This window comes from Ahaetulla prasina, chromosome 6, assembly GCF_028640845.1.
Source record: "Ahaetulla prasina isolate Xishuangbanna chromosome 6, ASM2864084v1, whole genome shotgun sequence".
NCBI lineage: Eukaryota > Metazoa > Chordata > Lepidosauria > Squamata > Colubridae > Ahaetulla > Ahaetulla prasina.
In genome coordinates this window covers 86,714,138-86,733,006 of record NC_080544.1, presented here as the reverse complement: position 1 = coordinate 86,733,006, position 18,869 = coordinate 86,714,138, and the positions used below count along the sequence as shown (strand labels likewise).

General features: G+C 39.9%; 1 protein-coding gene across 4 annotated transcripts in view; it reads right to left on the bottom strand.

The window, feature by feature from the left end:
* Positions 1-18,869, bottom strand: part of RSRC1 (arginine and serine rich coiled-coil 1) — a 167,357-nt gene that overhangs the window by 58,956 nt on the left and 89,532 nt on the right. The gene's annotated exons all lie outside the window — the stretch shown is intronic.

The window sequence follows — 18,869 nt, the reverse complement described above, 5'->3', positions numbered from 1 at the left end:
ACAGACACACATACACACACAATATAGGTGTTGAATGAAAAATGTCTGCACACCATAACAGAGATGTTTAATATGTTTAATTTAATTCCTCTGAAACAGAAATTCTTGTCACCTGCACTTAGTTCTCTACATAATCACAATTCACTAGATAATTTTGCCAACGATGGACATGTTTCTTAAAGCTATAATAAAAGAATTCCACAACTTTTGTCTTCAAACAAGTGCTGACAGTCCTCTTCATCTGATTCAAACAGATGCCCACAATACTATAAGTAGTTCTCAACTTACAAAAGTTTAGTGACTGTTCAAAGTTACTATGGCACTTATGACCATTTTTCACACTTATAACTGTTGCAGCATCCCCATTGTAACATGATCAAAATTTGGATGCTTGGCAATTGGTTCATATTTATGAACATGATCCTGGGATCATGTGAACAGCTTCTGCAACCTTCTGACAAGCAAAGTCAATGGGGAAGTCAGATTCACAGAACAACCAGATTACTAACTGAACAACTGCAATGATTCACTTAACGACCATGGCAAGAAAGGGGGCAAGACCATGGCAAGAAAGCAATAAAATGGGGCAAAGCTCACTTAACAAATGTTTCACTTATCAACATAAATTTTGGGCTCAATTGTGGTAGAAAGTCAAGGACTACCTGTATTCCCTTAATTTTAGAAAAGGACAGAAATTGCATCTCTGAACCGCATAGCAGATAGGTAACATAGTGAGATCCAACACCTTAGGTGCCATGTGGGGCCTAACATTGTCATGCTACAGCAAAAGTTCCTTTTTGTTCCAAATCATTAATTGTTGTTTCAACGTTATGAGTGTTACAGTGTAGTTATCTTACCTGGTAGCAGGTCAGGTACAAAGGAAGCCTGTTGTGTCTGTGCCCCCCGAGCCGGGCCCCCTGCCAAAGTGACTCGGAAAGTGAGGGGGAAGGACCATCAGGACTTACCTCTGGAGCACCAGCTTCCCTGGCTCAGCTCCAGGAGCCAGAGGCAGGCCAGGTGGAGGAGATAACGAGGCCTCCGTCCCCTGACTCTTCCCCCTCCAGGCCACGCCTCCAGACCCGGCTGATGGTAATCAGGCCCTAGGTTTTGTAGGCAGGAGAGGTGGGAACAACAGAAGCAGGGGGGGCAGGCCTAGGAAGTGCTGAGTCACAAAGCCACACCCCACAGAGTATAAAAGCAGCCCTGGCTGCTCTTCTGTTCCGTGACAAGCGAAAATTGAACTGAACTATTTGACTCGTGGAGAAGTGAGCTGAACTCTTTAACTCATGGAGAATTGAGCTGAACATTCGGCCTGGACTGCTGACTTCCTGGTTGCCTGGCAACCCTGAGATAAAGGGAGACTTTGGCAGGCAGCTGCAGATTCCCTGCCAGGACTGATAGCAGCCGTGAACTCAATTACTGGCTCATTTAGCCAGCTTGCATGGCTGAGGCCAGGAGGGGACAGAACATTGCCATATGAATAAGATCACCTGCATTCCCAAAATCTATAAACGTGAGTTTGTATACTAAAGCCTTGGTTTTATTTGGGAGAGGGAGGAGGAGGGCTGGTGAACCTTGGTGATTATATTCCTTAGCCTTATGATTTGTTCCTGAGACATAATGATAAGCCCATGTTTTGCTGGTTTTCACATTTCTGTGAAAAAACACCTCACCTTAATTCTTGTAGCATGACAACACTTTCTGGCAAATTTCAGTTCTTGAAATTTTAATCTCTGCTGTAAACATGCAAGGAACTCATTTTTTACAAATCTTCCAGCACTGAAGGACATTAATACTGTAACCCATATGTTCCTTTGAAATTCCAAGCATAACAGCAATTTTCTTCTGAATAATCCATCAGCTGTCCATTTATGTATGTTTTAGAGAACATAATGAGTCCCATTTTGGGCACAGTTTTCGTTACAATAAAGAGCACTAGGTTGATTTCTATCATAACTGATTTGGAGATTGTTAAACCATATAGAAGTAGCCGTTGACTAATAACCAGTTGCTTAAATTGTGATGGTCTTGGAATGAGTGCTTTGCGGATCGTGAATACTTCTGACCATTTTAAAATCCCCCCCCACCCCCACATTTGGGCACTTGAACACTTTAGGAAATTTGGCAACCAGTTTGCATTTACAACTGGTTGCAATGCCTCATCATGTGATACAATTTGTAATTTTTTTTGCCAGTTTCCAACAAAAAGTAACCTTTTTGGAGAATGGATACAGACTTACAACTGCATTATTCATTTTGTTAACAATATAAATATGGTGATAAAATTAGATTTGGTCACGTTGGTGCATTGCTTTATAATCATCATTCCGGTCCAAATTGCAGTAGTAAATTGAGAGTTATCTGTGCACATTCTCTGAGTGCCTTGGAAGAATACAGTAGGACTATATTGCATCCAGTTAAGCAGCATAACATTACATATTATGTAATTAGTCATGCAAAACATATTCCATAACCCAAACAAGGAATGACCTAAATTGTCTGTTATTTTTCTCACTAAAAACCAACAAGTGGTTTTCTATTTAGGAGCAATATTAATTCCCCCCTCCCCCCCATATTTTCTGTGCATGTTGAGTGTCACTGGAAAGCACGGGGCAGATTTCATGCCCTCTGCATTTGATCGTCAGATTGGCTGGCCAGAATGATGGATTAAATAGATTTTTGTTCTGACCCACTAAAGTGCTTTTAAGTAGAAAATCTAAAAACAAAACCAAACAAAAAACTCCATCAAAATATATCTTGCTAAATATTGACAACCATGAGTTTAAAATACTGTGCTCTTCTGTGAAAAGAACATTGATAATATTAATTTTATTAATTTAATAAGAAATTGTAATTCACTTTTTATATAATTGTAGAAATATAAATTATTATCTGGTAGCGGTTAAAATAATAATAATTAAAAACCAATTAGTTATATGAGCATTTTAGAAAAAGTAATATTAAAAGATGAAGCACTATATTTAAATATATTCTTAAAGCTATAGTTGATTCTTATAATCAACTATAAATCTGCAAGCAGATAAATGCATTTTATCAGGGATGAAAATCTTCACTGACTTAAAATGAGAATAAAAATTATTACAATCTCCTAATTTGGCTTGCAGTATGCATTAATCAGAAATCATAATAAATCCACATGCTCCTTAGACAGCACATTTGTCAAACAGTTTTGTAAGTTAATGACATTGACAAATGGGTTCCAACTTAGAAGGGTCAATCATAAACTCATCAAATGCTTCATTTAATTTCTTAATTTGGACAAACACAATTTGTTTATGAGAAAGATATCAGGTGTTCATGAATGAATAATGGCTAGGAAACCAAACTCCATTAATCAGCTCATGATTACAGATGACTCCAAAACTGTTTATTCTAATTTCATTCATTTGGATTAAAGAAAATATGAGCAAATGAAACTATTTAGAAAAATGGCATACACTTTCCTATTTAATAAAGTGACAATAAATATGGTTACAATAACTATAATACAATTGAGTTAAAAGCTTTTTTTGTTAAACTGAGAAATTAGTATAGATTATTGATCATGAAAATGCATAAACATAAACCAAAAGCTGTGAAAACCATAATAGTGTAAACATGTATATTTGAAATATAAATCCCAAATATTGTTAGAAATGATTTCAGTAAAATCATTGTAAAATATTTTGACCCAGAACTACTAGCTGGAAATTATTATGAAATTGTGGTTTCCCAGTAACCAATTTTCTGGTTTAAAAAAACACTCATACGACATATGGACCCATTAAGAAAGTTTTATTTGTTTATTTATTTATTTTATTTATTTATCAAACACAACAGTATATATAAGTATAAGCATGAAATAACCATACAAATTGGATACAATCAAAGGGAACATTAGGACAGCAACGGTAGGCACGCTGGTGCTCTTATGCACGCCCCTTACAGACCTCTTAGGAATGGGGTGAGGTCAATAGTAGATAGTCTTTGGTTAAAGCTTTGGGGATTTTGGGAAGAGGCCACAGAGTCAGGTAGTGCATTCCAGGCATTAACAAGTCATATTTTCTACAATCAAGATTGGAGCAGTTCACATTAAGTTTAAATCTATTGTAGGCTCGTGTATTGTTGCGATTGAAGCTGAAGTAGTCTTCGACAGGAAGGACATTGTAGCAGATGATTTTATGAGTTATACTCAGGTCATGCCGAAGGATGAGGAGTTCTAAATTTTCTAAACCCAGGATTTCAAGTCTGGTGGCTTAAGATATTTTGTTTATTTATTTATTTTATTTATTTATTTATTAAATTTTTATACCGCCCTTCTCCCGAAGGACTCAGGGTGGTGTACAGCCAGAAATAAAATACAAAATATGTACAATTAAAAATGAATTAAAACATAGCAAAATTACGAAAACAGCTGATAATTAAAATTTAAATTAAAAATATTAAAAATATTAATAAAACCCCAATTTAAAATCAAACTATTATGCCAGTCCCGCTTGAATAAATAAGTATGTTTTTAGCTCACGACGGAAGGTCCGAAGATCAGGCACTTGATGTAGGCCAGGGGGGAGTTCATTCCAGAGCGTCGATGCTCCAACAGAGAAGGCCCTACTCCTGGGGGCCGCCAGCCGACATTGTTTGGCGGACGGCACCCTGAGGAGACCCTCTCTATGAGAGCGTACAGGTCGGTGGGAGGCATAGGGTAACAGCAGGTGGTCTCGTAAGTACCCGGGTCCTAAGCCATGGAGCGCTTTAAAGGTGGTAACCAAAATCTTGAAGCGCACCCAAAAGACCACAGGAAGCCAGTGCAGACTACGGAGCAGTGGTGTTACGTGGGAGCCACGCGCGGCTCCCATTACTACTCGCGCAGCCGCATTCTGGACTAACTGCAGCCTCCGGGTGCACCTCAAGGGCAGCCCCATGTAGAGAGCATTGCAGTAATCCAACCGAGACGTAACCAGAGCGTGAGTGACTGCATAAGGCATCCCGGTCAAGGAAGGGATGCAACTGGCAGACCAAGTGAACTTGGTAAAAGGCCCTCCTGGAGACGGCCGCCAGATGTTCATCAAAGGACAGCCGTCCATCCAGGAGGACGCCCAAGTTGCGAACCACCTCCTTTGGGGCCACTAACTCGCCCCCAACAGTCAGCTGCGGATGCAGCTGACTGTACCGGGGTGCCGGCATCCACAGCCACTCCGTCTTGGAGGGATTGAGCTTGAGTCTGTTTCTCCCCATCCAGACCCGTACAGCTTCCAGGCACCGGGACAGCACTTCGACTGCTTCGTTGGGGTGGTCCGGGGTGGAAAAGTACAGCTGAATATCATCAGCGTACAGATGATAACTCACCCCGAAACCACTGATGACCTCACCCAGCGGCTTCATATAGATGTTGAACAGGGTAGGCGAGAGAATCGACCCGAGGCACCCCACAAGTGAGGCGCCTCGCGGACGACCTCTGCCCCCCTGTCAACACCGTCTGCGACCGGTCGGAGAGATAGGAGGAGAACCACCGATAAACGGTGCCTCCCACTCCCAATCCCTCCAACCGGCGCAGTAGGATACCATGGTCGATGGTATCAAAAGCCGCTGAGAGATCTAATAGGACCAAGGCAGAGGAACAACCCCTGTCCCTGGCCCTCCAGAGGTCATCCACCAACGCGACCAAAGCCGTCTCTGTGCTGTAACCGTGTCGGAAGCCGGACTGTCTCCGCCATCTCGGTTGGATCATCGCAATCTTGGTCCAAGCTATCACGAAGCTGAACAATTTTATCGTATAGATAACTGTTAAACTCCTCAGCTCGTCCCCGTAGGGGGTCATCCCGTCCCTCCTGTTGAAGGAGGGAACGGGTCACCCGAAACAGGGTGGCCGGGCGGTTATCTGCCGATGCAATGAGGGTGGAAACGTAGGAACGTTTCGCCTCCCTCATTGCCACTAGGTAGGTCTTAGTAAAAGACCTCACTAGTGTCCGATCAGCCTCGGAACGGCTGGACCTCCAGATACTCTATAGGTGTCTTCTCCGGTGTTTCATCTCTCTTAGCTCCTCGGAGAACCAGGGAGCCAATTGAGACCTACGCCGGGTCAGAGGCCGCAAAGGCACGACACGGTCCAAAGCCCCAGCCGCGGCCCGTTCCCAAGCCGCAACCAGTTCTTCAGTCGTGCCGTGGGTAAGATCCTCAGGGAACGGCCCAAGCTCCGTCAGGAACCTCTCCGGGTCCATCAGGCGCCTGGGACGGAACCAACGCATTGGGTCCGTCTCCCTGCGGTGGTGAGCGGCGGTCCGAAAGTCTAGGCGAAGAAGGAAATGATCTGACCATGACACCGGTTCTTTCACTATATCTCCTAAATCCAGATCATTAACCCACTGACCAGAGATAAAAATCAAGTCTAGCGCGCCTCCCCCAGTGTGTAGGGCCATCAGTTACTTGAATCAGGTCCAAGGCCGTCATGGAGGCCTGGAACTCCTGAACCACCGTTGATGACAAGCCGGCCGATGGCAAGTTGAAATCCCCCAAGACCAAAAGTCTGGGAATCTCAACCGCCACGCCAGCAAGCACCTCTAGTAGCTCAGGTAGGGCTGTAGTCACGCAGCAAGGAGCCAGGTACGTGATCAACAGCCCCATCTGATTCTGATGGCCCCACTTCACAAGGAGGGATTCACAGCCAGCTATCTGAGGAACAGTGGACTCCCTCGGCTCCAGACTTTCTTTGATCATAACCGCCACCCCCCCACCCCTACCTTGGGCCCTCGGCTGATGGAATGCACGGAAACCCAGAGGGCACAGTTCAACCAGGGGTACACCCCCTTCTGTGCCCAACCAGGTCTCCGTAATGCCCATAAAGTCCGCGGACTCCCTCTGAATAAGGTCACAAATCAGGGGAGCCTTGTTGACCACGGACCGGGCATTGCAGAGCATCAGCCGAAGACCCAAGCTCTGGGGATCTTGACCATCCGGGGAACGAGTGAGGACTGGGGGGCCGGAGCACGTGATCGCTTTTAAACATCAAACACGTGCTCTTCCTAGGTGCATGCCACCTCTGTGGGTCCCAAGACCCGTCATTAAGGCCGGCCCTAGGTAATGCAGTGGGCCAGTCCTGCGAGGCGGGGGCACCTCGCAGGCGGAGTTCATGTGCGGAGTATCGCATGTTGAAAGTAGAGACAGCGAAAGAAAGTCATATCCTCAGAATGGGCAAGGCAAGTGTTGATGGTCCGACCAATGGGAGGCCAATTTGTCCGGTGGTAAGTCAAAAGGAGGCCAACAAACCCATAAGGAAAGTAGGTGAGTAGCGTCGTTGTCCCCGCCATCGCTGGCACTGTTAATTCCCGGAAAAGGGAATCCCCCGGTAGGTCTACAGAACCGGGGAGTATCCCCTCCCCCACCTCTTCCAGACAGGGTGGGGGGTCCAAAAACCCGTCGAAAATAACAATGACTCAGCAATAGAGAATAGTACAAGGGACCGTAAAGAGACGCCGTTCTCATAGCTCACCCACCCGCGGCCTTGTTTCCACGCCGCGGTCTCGCCAGACTTCCAGCACCGATGGTAAGGACGGACGTCGATGTAAACTCAGCGGACCAGGCGCCGATGGACAAACGCGGGCATGGGCCTTGTTCTTCCACGTATCGCCCAACCGCCCGCACGATGGCCGCCGCCATCTGCAATCTCCCATCCGGCCCATTCTTCGTGTCCACCACCTCCACGAAGGACACATACCTCAGCAGTCCCAAAAGAACACTCCCGGGCTGCTGGGAAGATGAAATGCCGTCCGGTACCAAAGACGCCAGGATTTCAAAGACGCCAGGAGAGTTGCGGGCCAAAAAACAGCAGGCCGCAAGCAGCAGGCCGCGCGCCAATCAAATGGCCACCGCTCGCTGCATCGCCGCCCCCCCGCCCATTCTCCGCAGCCGCTGACCTGAGAAGGTCCAGAGACCTCTCCTGCGGCTGCTGGGATGACAGTCCAACGGGTCAGGGGGCATAGGCGGCTCGGCGAGTCATCAGGAAGCCGCCATCCTTCAGAAAACGTCCCTCGCTGTCTCCCGTCTCAGCCACGAGCCTCCATTCCTCGCGCATGCGCAGAGCCTCCTTCCTCCTTGTTGTGATCAGAGGAGTGGAGAATTGTTCTTGTAAAATATTTTTGGACACGCTCAATTGTATTAATGTCCAAAATGAGGTGTGGGTTCCAGACAGGCGAGCTGTATTCGAGAACTGGTCTAGCAAATGTTTTGTATGCTCTGGTTAGTAGTGTAATTTTTTTGGAGAAGAAGCTATGCAAAATTAAGTTTACAACTCTTAAAGCCTTTTTGGCGATGTAGTTGCAGTGGGCTTTGGCACTTAGATCGTTTGATATGAAAACTCCAAGGTCTTTGACGGGGTGAGGGTCATCTACAAGGTAATGTTCATCGAGCTTGTATTTAGTGTTCTGATTCTTTTTTCCAATGTGTAAGACAGAGCATTTGATTGAGATTTGGAGTTGTCAATTTTTTGACCATTCCGACACAAAGTCAAGATCTTTTTGAAGGGTAGCCACATTGTTGGTAGTGTTAAATAGTTTAACATCATTGGCGAAGAGAACACAATTACTTATAATATGGTCACAGAGGTCGTTAATGTATAATATGAAGAGTGTTGGTCCTAGAACGCTGCCTTGGGGGGACACCGCTATTGACAGGAGCAGGATTTGATAGGGCACTGCCTATTTTGACCACTTGTTGTCTGTTTGACAGGAATGCTGTTATCCAATTATGGAGGGGTCCGGGGATGGCGTAGGATTTTAGTTTTAGAAGAAGCTTGTCATGTACCACTGAGTCAAAAGCTTTACAGAAGTCTATGTAAATTGCATCTATTGCTTTGCCCTGATCAAGATTTGTAGTCCATATGTTTTTGCAGTGAAGAAGTTGTAAATTATAGGATAATTTTTTTCTGAAACCAAATTGCTTATTGGAGAATAGGTTGTTTGTTTCAAGGTGGAGGGTGATGGATTGGTTGATGATTGATTCCATTACTTTGCAGGTAACGCAGCATAAAGAAATTGGTCTGTAATTTTCAAGTAGGCTGGGGTCTCCTTTTTTGAAGACAGGGATGACCGTGGCTAGTGACCAGTTTGGGAAGGGAGCAGTTTCCTGAAAATTTTTTCAAAGATTATGCTTAGGGGTTTTGCTATAACAGTGGAACGCTTTTTTAAGAAGTATGCACATAGACCATCAGGTCCAATAGACAGAGATGGTTTCAATCTGCGAAGGGCCTTTTCAACATTATCTTCTGTGAAATCTATTTGTGTTAGATTGTTGTAATTGTTGTTGGTACGACTGGGGAATTTTGAGTGTTGTTAAGGTTTATATTTTAATTCATACTTATTTCTCAATAAAAATGCTTTACAATATTTAAAGCCCATATCATATAGGCAAGTGGGAAGTCTGTTGATCTCCAGATGTAAAAGTCCTAATATTCTTTATTATTGGCTATGTTTATTGAGGTTGATCAGAGTTTGAGTCCAACAACATCTGCAGGCCAACATTACAGGAGTCCATAAATTATGTCCAGGCCCATTAACCAAATATTTCCAGCTGTTATCAAGAACACAATAACACTCCCTCTAAACACATGCAGTGTTCTATCTTTCTCATCCAACTAGTATAAACTAGCCTTTCTTACGTCTGGTTTTGGTGATGGTTTTGCTAGCAATATGTTTAATTTTGAGCCTTCTCTGGTTTTCATTTTTCTCTTGCCAGGACAATTGTATATTCTTCAACAAATTAATACAGTCCTTTTGGAACTCTCTGAGAGTCATCTAGAAATACTAACCTTTAGTTCATATCCTATAATGATACATCTTGTAGTTCTTTTTAATTTGTATATAAATGTGTGGTTGAGAATGTTACTTTTTGAGTATAATGCCCTGTATTTTTAAGAGCCTAAACTTGATTTGCCATTAACCTTACCAGCTATTCATAACCTTTTGCAAAAATAATAAAGTCTTAAATATGGTGTGGTGGAGAGTCTGGTAATACCAAGAGAGAAATCCGTGAGTTTTCTGTATTGTTTCAAAAGGTTGTATGTTGTTAACCATAGTAATAGAGATGAAGTTCTTTGCTTCATAATGAATCAAAATATGGAATGAACAAATTAATGTTTCTGTGGGGTTACATTATCATTTGCATGATGAACAACAAAATCTTCCATCTATTGTTATAATTTCTGATATTTTTAGTGCTTGCTGTATAGTATCGCATCTGTTCAGGAATAACAGGCTGGTAATTGTAGCATTTAGTCTAACACAATAAGAGGCTTGCTGATTTAGATTATTATGTACAAAATTGCCTGGTTTGATATAGCTGACATCTAAGCATACTGACTAAGAAATTAAAATACCAATCAGAAAATCTTCAATCTGAATTTCACTATTCTAATAATTTATTAGATAGTCTTTCTGAGAGTCTATCTATAACAAAGGGTTAATGATAACATTATCCTACCTTATAGAATATTATATAAAGTTGTTATAAGGATTACAGACAGTAAAAGCCAATTACCAAAAGACTAAAAAGGAAAGTCATTTATCTTGGTTGACTAGAAGGCTCAAAGAGGGAAGTTGTTGCAGCAAATGAATGTCTTCCTAAAAGTGCACCATAAACCCGAGATAGGTCTTTGCAATCACCAATATACCCATATAATCTACCAGCATCTGTACAAAACACTTACTCTCCCACCCTGATTTTTTTATAGCTAGGACATCCAACTTGACCTTTATTTAGGTTTCTATCACAGCTGCTGTTCTTCAATTGGAAAACTTTTCCTCTTTCTTCTTAATAATCACCTGTATCCTTGCCTGTATATTATTCAGCCAACAGGCAATAAAATAAAATAAAATAATAAATGATGAAGCTACATACAACACATGCAAATACCAGACACAGAATAGCCCAAATACTCTGCCAGAGAGAATTTTCTTAAGGATAGGCTCCAGCACGAGTCCAAAAGTTCAGAAGACTAAACCTCTGGTCCTGGTGACTGACCTAGATTGGATCCTGGGACACGAATATTCACTTTCAAGTTCATTTAACTCAGTGGTTCTCAACCTTTATAGTGCTGCGACCCCTTTAATACAATTACCCACAATGTGGCGACCCCAACTGTAAATTTTTTTTTTTTTAGGCAGCGATCTCAGCGCGCCTCAGCAGCCGCAGAAGGGGGGGAAAAGCGGCAAACTGTTTTTTTGAATTTATCGCGCCTGAAGCCATATTGGGTAGCGATCTGAACTGCTTGCGATTGCCTTGAGGACGGAGGCATTAAAGCAGAGACTCCTCCCCTATTAAGTTTATCGCGCCTGAAGCCAGATTAGGCTAGTGATTGGGAATGATTGCAGCTGGCTTGAGGGAGACATAAGAGCAAAGATTTCTTTCTTTTTTAATTCATTGTGCCTGAAGCCAAATTCGTGATTCTTCGACTCACAAGTATACTTCCCATATTTCCGATGGTCTTAGGCGACCCCTGGCAAATCATCATTCGACCCCCAATGGGGTCGCGACCCACAGGTTGAGAACCGCTGATTTAATTTGTTAGCTGTTTGAAGGACACATAATATTTTGCATTTTCCTAGGAGCAATCACTCAATCAGCTGTTGCCTTCAACTCTACAGGCCATGAGAGCAATCAAGAGACACTAGCAAGTTCTTACTGCTACAAAACCCTAATTGACTATTTGCTTGAAAAGCATGGGCTCACTGATTTGGCTTGCTCCTTTAAAAGTCTCACTTAATTGAACTTGGTTCATTGTGACTTCATAGAGACATCCATGTAATCTTGGTAGCAGTACATAATTTATTTGTACTTCTTTTTTTCAACTTCCAGACTAGTCTGCATTCCAGTACTGGCCAGAGGTCTCCCATTCAAGTACTAATCAGACCCAACGTTTTCTTCCAAGAGCAAACATGGATGGCCAGCTGCAGTTTCTAATAAAATATTTGTAACTTCATTGGGGAAAAAATGTGTTTTTTTGGCATGAAAAAGAGACATCCATGTAATCTTCTTGGTAGCAGTACATAATTTATTTGTACTTCTTTTTTTCAACTTCCAGACTAGTCTGCATTCCAGTACTGACCAGAGGTCTCCCATTCAAGTACTAATCAGATCCAACGTTTTCTTCCAAGAGCAAACATGGATGGTCAGCTGCAGTTTCTAATAAAATATTTGTAACTTCATTGGGGGAAAAATGTGTTTTTTTGGCATGAAAAAGAGCCAAAAAGGTACATTGGAATATCTGCAAGAAATACCACTTGCCTATAAGCAAGAATTGGTAGGAATAGAAAATGAAGACACTCAAGTGTTCTGGGACTATAGAATTCAAATTGACTAGCATCCGCCACGCTGAATCCTGGATTTAACAATTGGATTGTGGGCACTGTAATATCTGAAGACAGTAAAAGAGAAAAAAATGGAGATAAATACTGCAAACAGAAGTAAACCAACTGTGGCAAAAAAAAAAAAAAAGCAAAGATAGTAACAACAGTGATAGCTGCCTTGGGTGCAATTTAAAACCATGTGGCGCTCACTTGAACATCTTGATAAAATCCCCATCAATCAATTACAAAAGGCAACTTTGTTTGGAATACCTTACATCCTGTGACAATACCTTTAATATCATTAAACAATGTTTCCCTATCCCAGGTCCTTGGGAAGGACTAAATAGATGGACAAAAATGCCAAATCCAGTCTAAATATCTGGCTGTCTGACCAACCATAGTAATTTGGTTGGTTGTCTGCTTGGCAGGTGTGGAGTTATATGGATTGTGAGTGGGGAGAAAATTTGTGTTGGGAGGAGGTGGTGGCAGAACAGGAGATTGCTAGTCTAAGAGTGCCAACTGTTTCACAAATTATGTTTCCTCATGGAAGGATAGATTCCTTTTCCCCCAGCAAAGATTGGGGTGGAGTAAAAGACGACACTGTATTTGTGTATATGTGTCTGAATGTATAGGGGGCTTGGATGAAGATGATGCATATGTGAGAAAACTGAGAATGTGTGTTTTGTATACTTTATTTGCTTATCCTCATGGACAAAATGGCTACTGTATACATAAAACCGTGTCTTGCCAATTAAAGCATTTTCAGCTACCAAAATGTTGCCTAATTCATTTCTTTTCTATCCTTTCTCTTTCTGAAGAAAAAGGAAGATTTGATTGATCATCTGGGTGGGCTTTTTATCATAAGAAAGTTTATTTTCTTCATTTTCCAAGTATAAAATTGGTTCCCTAAAAAAAACACACCACTTTTCTTTTCCTCTCTCAGCACTGTTCTTTTGAAATCTGTACCTATTGCTTCTTATTTGTCATTCTAAGAATCTGTTCTTACCAAATGTCAGTAATTTCTACCACTTCTTCAAATTGCAAAAAAAGAAAGAAAGAAAAAGAAATGTTGGAATGTTTATTCTGTTAGTTGACTGATTACACTGAAGAAGCAAAATGAAGGTTCTTCTGCAGTCTTCTCTGTGACTGCATGTAACCTAACTTGCAACTATTTTTTTTACTCTTCTTTCCAAATGGTAGAAAACATAGATTTTTGCATATAAGTTACTTATTTCTTTAGGAGGCAGCATCTTGCCTTTTACATATAGTTTTGAGAACAGATGTTACTGGGTTTTTTCTAGAGGTTATCAAGGAGGTAAAAAATGTTTAATAACTTTTAGGAAACTGTATACGCAACAGCATAATCTTTTTTTTACACTGTTATAATTACATTTTATTACAGTGTAAATTAGTCCAGGTTCTTTCTATGACGATTGGTCTGGTTCATGAGAAATGGTGGTAGTAAGGAGAGGAGGCAGCAATCCAGCATATTTTATAGCACACATGCAGGAACTTATCATGTCCAGACTTAAGGTCATTGCAAAGGGTGGGATATTCCTACATTTGTCCTTCAGTGGGATGTGCAAGGAGTATGCTTGGAAGGGCAGCAAGAAAATGGCACAAGGAAATTTAAGGGGATTTTTGGCGTCTGTTCTAGGAAATGACAATGTGATTGTACGTATGGCAGATAAGATACAAATGAACATTTCATCCTTATCGCTAAACAAGTTCTCAGTTGCTAGGGAATCTTGGACAAAGCAGAACAGAAAATTCAAGAGATTTCACCTTACATTAGCAAGCTTGATGAGTTTATTAACAAAATAAGTTACCTATGCCTTATCTCATATATATTCCAACAACATAGAAATTTTTCAAGTGATCTAATGTAAATTGAAAAGATGAGAAGATGAGGCATAGGTAACTCATTGCCAGAACCACCCCAGTTTTAGTCCTCCAGCATCCCAAGATTTGGTAACAAAATGGCACTAATAATTCCTTTTTTTCTTAGCTGCCTCCCCATCCTACTCAATGAAAAAGAAAAGAGGAAGCTATTCTGCAAACTGTTTCCATTTTTATTCATTAACTCCCACTAAATATTTCAAAACAACATTACCATCTCTGAAGCATGTATGCAAATTCTAGATGACATCCTTGATGTGGATGTTTTATATGTCATAAATAGCTCTAGCCTGATACATAAAGTTCAAATCCCTTACTTCGCTGATACTTAAAGGTAGCCTGCTGTTTTTAATATAATTTTGCATCAATGTGGGGTATGTGTGCATGAGAGAGAGAGGGAGGGAGACACAGAGTGAGAGAATAGTTTGCATCTGCAGACGGGATCTACTAATTTTTTAAGCAAGTACCTTATTTTAAAATGTATTTTAATCAATATGGTTTCTGGGAGAATTACACACACAAACACACACAGACTCACATATGTGAGTCATGCATGTATATTTATTGGGAGAGAATATTCTAGAACAGAAAGTTGCCAAATTTAGTTGACAATGTAGGAAATACATTTTAGTTTGATTGAAAAAGTTCTGAATTTGTCACTCTTTTCTAAGTGTACTCTAATAGACATATTGTTTGGTATCATCTACACTCTGCTGTTGTGTTTTGATAAAGAAAACACAGTTTGAAGTATGTTTATAATTCTTAGATTGCTTTAATCATGGCTGGTCATTATAATTTGATTCCACAAATTTATGCTACTGCTGCTTTGTGTCACCTTAACCTCTTGCCAATTTGTCAAGACAAAAACATGTAGAAAGGAATAACTTCTTGGATTAAACCATTTTTGATTGGTTTTCTCTCAATTCCCCTTCCCTCTTCATATATCTTGAAAATATTTTTTTTCCAAGCTGAGTTCTTCCTTTATGTACAGTTCTTGCCTGCTTGAATAACAGGGATTTTTTTTCCTGTTACTTTTGTGGAAAGAAAAATTAAGGAATCCATGTGCTACAGGCATAACTACCAAGGAAATATTGAAATAATTACATCAGCAAACAAATTACCTGATCTGTACATCAGCTCAGAAGAAGAAATGCTGGTTGTTTTTCACCTGTTAAATACTTTGGTTAAGGTACCTGGTTGGAAAACAAAAGCCTTTGAGCTCTAATCCTGCTTTAGGCATGAAAGCTGGCTCGGAAACTTTGGACCAGTCACTGCCTGTCAGCCCAACCTGCCTCACAAGGTTGTTGTTCAGGGAAAAATAGGAGAAGGAAAAAGTATTTCGCTGCTTTGTGTTATTTATAAAAAGAATATAAATAAAAATAAATAAATAAGAAACTGTTAAGTCAGCTACTGGGAACTGGCAGCTGGACAAGGAGGTGGGATCAAGCGGGGAATTAGCCTATGAGACCTTATCTGTTTTCCTCCCAAGAGAAGGCAAGCAGTCTCAAGAGATTCCTGTACTATATAGGCAGAATGTAATAAAGCAGGGGTCCCCAACCCCTGGTCCATGGCCCAGTGTTGGGCTGTGGCCCACTGGAAACCAGGTTGTTCAAGCGGCAGGTGAGCATGTGAGCTCGCGAAGCTGCATTTGCGCAAGTGGCGCCACCATTCCCTCTCCTTCCGCACGCCACCACTATTGGTCTGCAGAGCCAGAAAGCTTGGGGACTGCTACAATAAAGTAGTTAGATTGAACTCTAAGCATGTGGATCTGATTGCTTGCACCTGAACTCAAATAGGCAAAATATTTATTTTTGGGAAGCCATTATGTCTTAAAAGGGAGACAGGGGAGATAAAAACGTTTTTTACTTCACATGATCCCCACTACTGTATATAAACATGCAACAAACTCCAAAGTCACACTAATGATGTTCCCTAGTTGGGTAATGAAATGTCTGCAAGCAAACAAACAAGTTCAGAGAGCATCAAGAATGTCACAGTTCAATTCTGATCTATTACATACTCTTCTAAGACATACAAAATATATTGCCAATTTCTTGTTCCAACAATTTTTTAGTATCACTAAAAAAAAAATCACTGGAAGTTAGAGGGAAGATTTTAAAATCTCAATACATATACAAACTTTTAAATATAAATCAATGACGTGATAGAACATTATTAATATTATTGATATACATTTTATATTGCTATATTATTTTCATAATGTAAATTACTGAAAGAGGTGCATAACCATATTGCACACGCTCTATTTGTGGTAATTTTACTTCCAAAGAAAACATAGGAAGTAGCCCTATGAATATAAACAGAGTTAATATTAAAAACAATATTGTAGAAATATAAGCAATCTCATACTATTCTTTTTTAAATTAATCATTTCTGATATATAATATTTAAATGGACATTTGTAATATTTTATTTCTTCCCAGCTGGCCTTAAAACTGGCTTTGCACCATTACTAAGCACTGAGCTAAAAGTCTGCCCTATTTAACTAAACAATTTTCATTAAAGAAAGAAAAAAGGAAAGATCTGTAAAGTAATGAATGATCCTATTAGTTCCACCAGACTAAAATCATATATTCAATGTATGTGGTCTCCTCAGTCACATCTGTCATTAAACATCTTAGTCCCACAGACTGTATACCACTTATCATATAAGACTGAGCAAATACAGATTTATTACACTCTAATGAAATGTTGAAGAAAATCATAGAAAAATATTCTGCATTTCCAATATCTAATATTAATAAATTTGTGTTTTACTATCCAATTCATTTACAGAGAATTTTTTTAAATAATTGTGATGCACAGCTAAATGAACAAACTGGCTATATAATCAGAACAGAATGAGTTAAACAGCTAAATATTCAGATAAGCTGTCAAACAACTCCATTACATATAAAACATAAATAATTCTTCCATCAGTTTTTATCACATTTTGCTAATGTCATATTAACAACTCTATTTTGAAGCCTTGTTTAAGCCATCAACAATTCTGTCTTTAAAATATGGTATTTTGCATGGTTTTTTAGAAACAGGTTTGAAATGCAGATTCCACATGCAGATCAGACAGTCATTTCAACTCATGACTTTGAATGCACACATCAATCAACTTCTGCAATTGTTCTTATAAGTTGAAAAGAATCTTTACGGGGTAGAAAATTTGGACAACATTTTTATATGATTAGCACAAACTAATTATTTGGAAATGTTCACATAAAATATGTTTGCAAAGTATACATTTTAAAAATTCAGTCAAAATATGGATTACTCAAATATGTTTTGAACTAGCAGCATTTCTACTGGGATGAAGTATTTAATATTGTGAATATGTCTTGTTAGTATTTGAGACAAGAAGGATATATTTAATGTACAAACAACCATGAAACCTTTTACTGTTCTCCATCATTCAATAATTAATGCTGGAAAAGAAATCACAGACACCCAAGTGGTTTGGCAACTGTAAGTGACAGAAGCTACGCTAAATCCTCTGTTTACACTGGGGATTAGTTGAGTAGACTATGAGCAGCAAACTGAGCTGTCCATGGTCAAGGGAACCAGTTCCTTGTCAGCCTATAGGGCACAAGGACAAAACACGGTCCTGGTATGAAGTGACCCATAAACATATTCCAACGAAGGATTTATACAAAGCCAGTCTGCCTCACAGAAACTCCATATGACCATTAACTGGGCTGCAAGGCCTACCAGGAGGCCTAATTACAGGCCTACAGAGCCCAATAACAAAAGCTGAAGAGCTTTAGCCTAGGGATGATCTGCTTTATACTGACTTGAGAGAGTCCATATAGAGTGACAAAAAGAAAGAGGTTTAGCTTTAAAATTCTCCCAAGAGAGAGAGCATTGTAACTAAGCCTGGAAAGCCCACATGCAACATACTTTAGATAGGCTTAAACATACCACCCTCTCAGAATTAACATTCAAGAACTGCCTGCTTAACATCTGCTCAAAGAGAGCACATTGCTGTGATATTGTTAAACTGTATTAAAATAATGCAATACTTATTTATTCTAGTGAAAAAAATAAGTAAATAAAGTCACCCAAATATATCATGATTAGTGATAAAGTGGGACTTCTTAAGGATATAAAATTACTTCCTTTCCAGATTATTTGGTTAGTTTCCCTAGCTGTATAAAGAAATATAAAGCCTGCAAATAAAATGAAAACTGTGAAGAACATTAAAAAATGTTAAGAATGATGTAATCTGTACAAACAACATGTAACATCATGGGATTTATATAAAATACTTTTTGAAGGCAAAAGTGAAATGTATAAAATATATTTCAAAAGTCTTTTTGAATCCAATAGAAAGAGAAATACTAGACATCATATTGTTTATATGCATAATACTTTAAAATATGCTTTAAAATATACTCTTAAAATGTATTTTAAAAATGTATTACTATTAATTAATACATTAGTATTAATACATTTTCTGGGATTCAAACATTTTTGCTGATCTTTCCAAAGTGCTAATAATAATTAATACATAAAAACTACATATATATACCAGAGACACAAGTTCAGTTTTTATCATTAACGAAAATATGGTCTTCTAGCATCCTTCTACATGAATACTTTATTACAAATATACTTCATAAATAA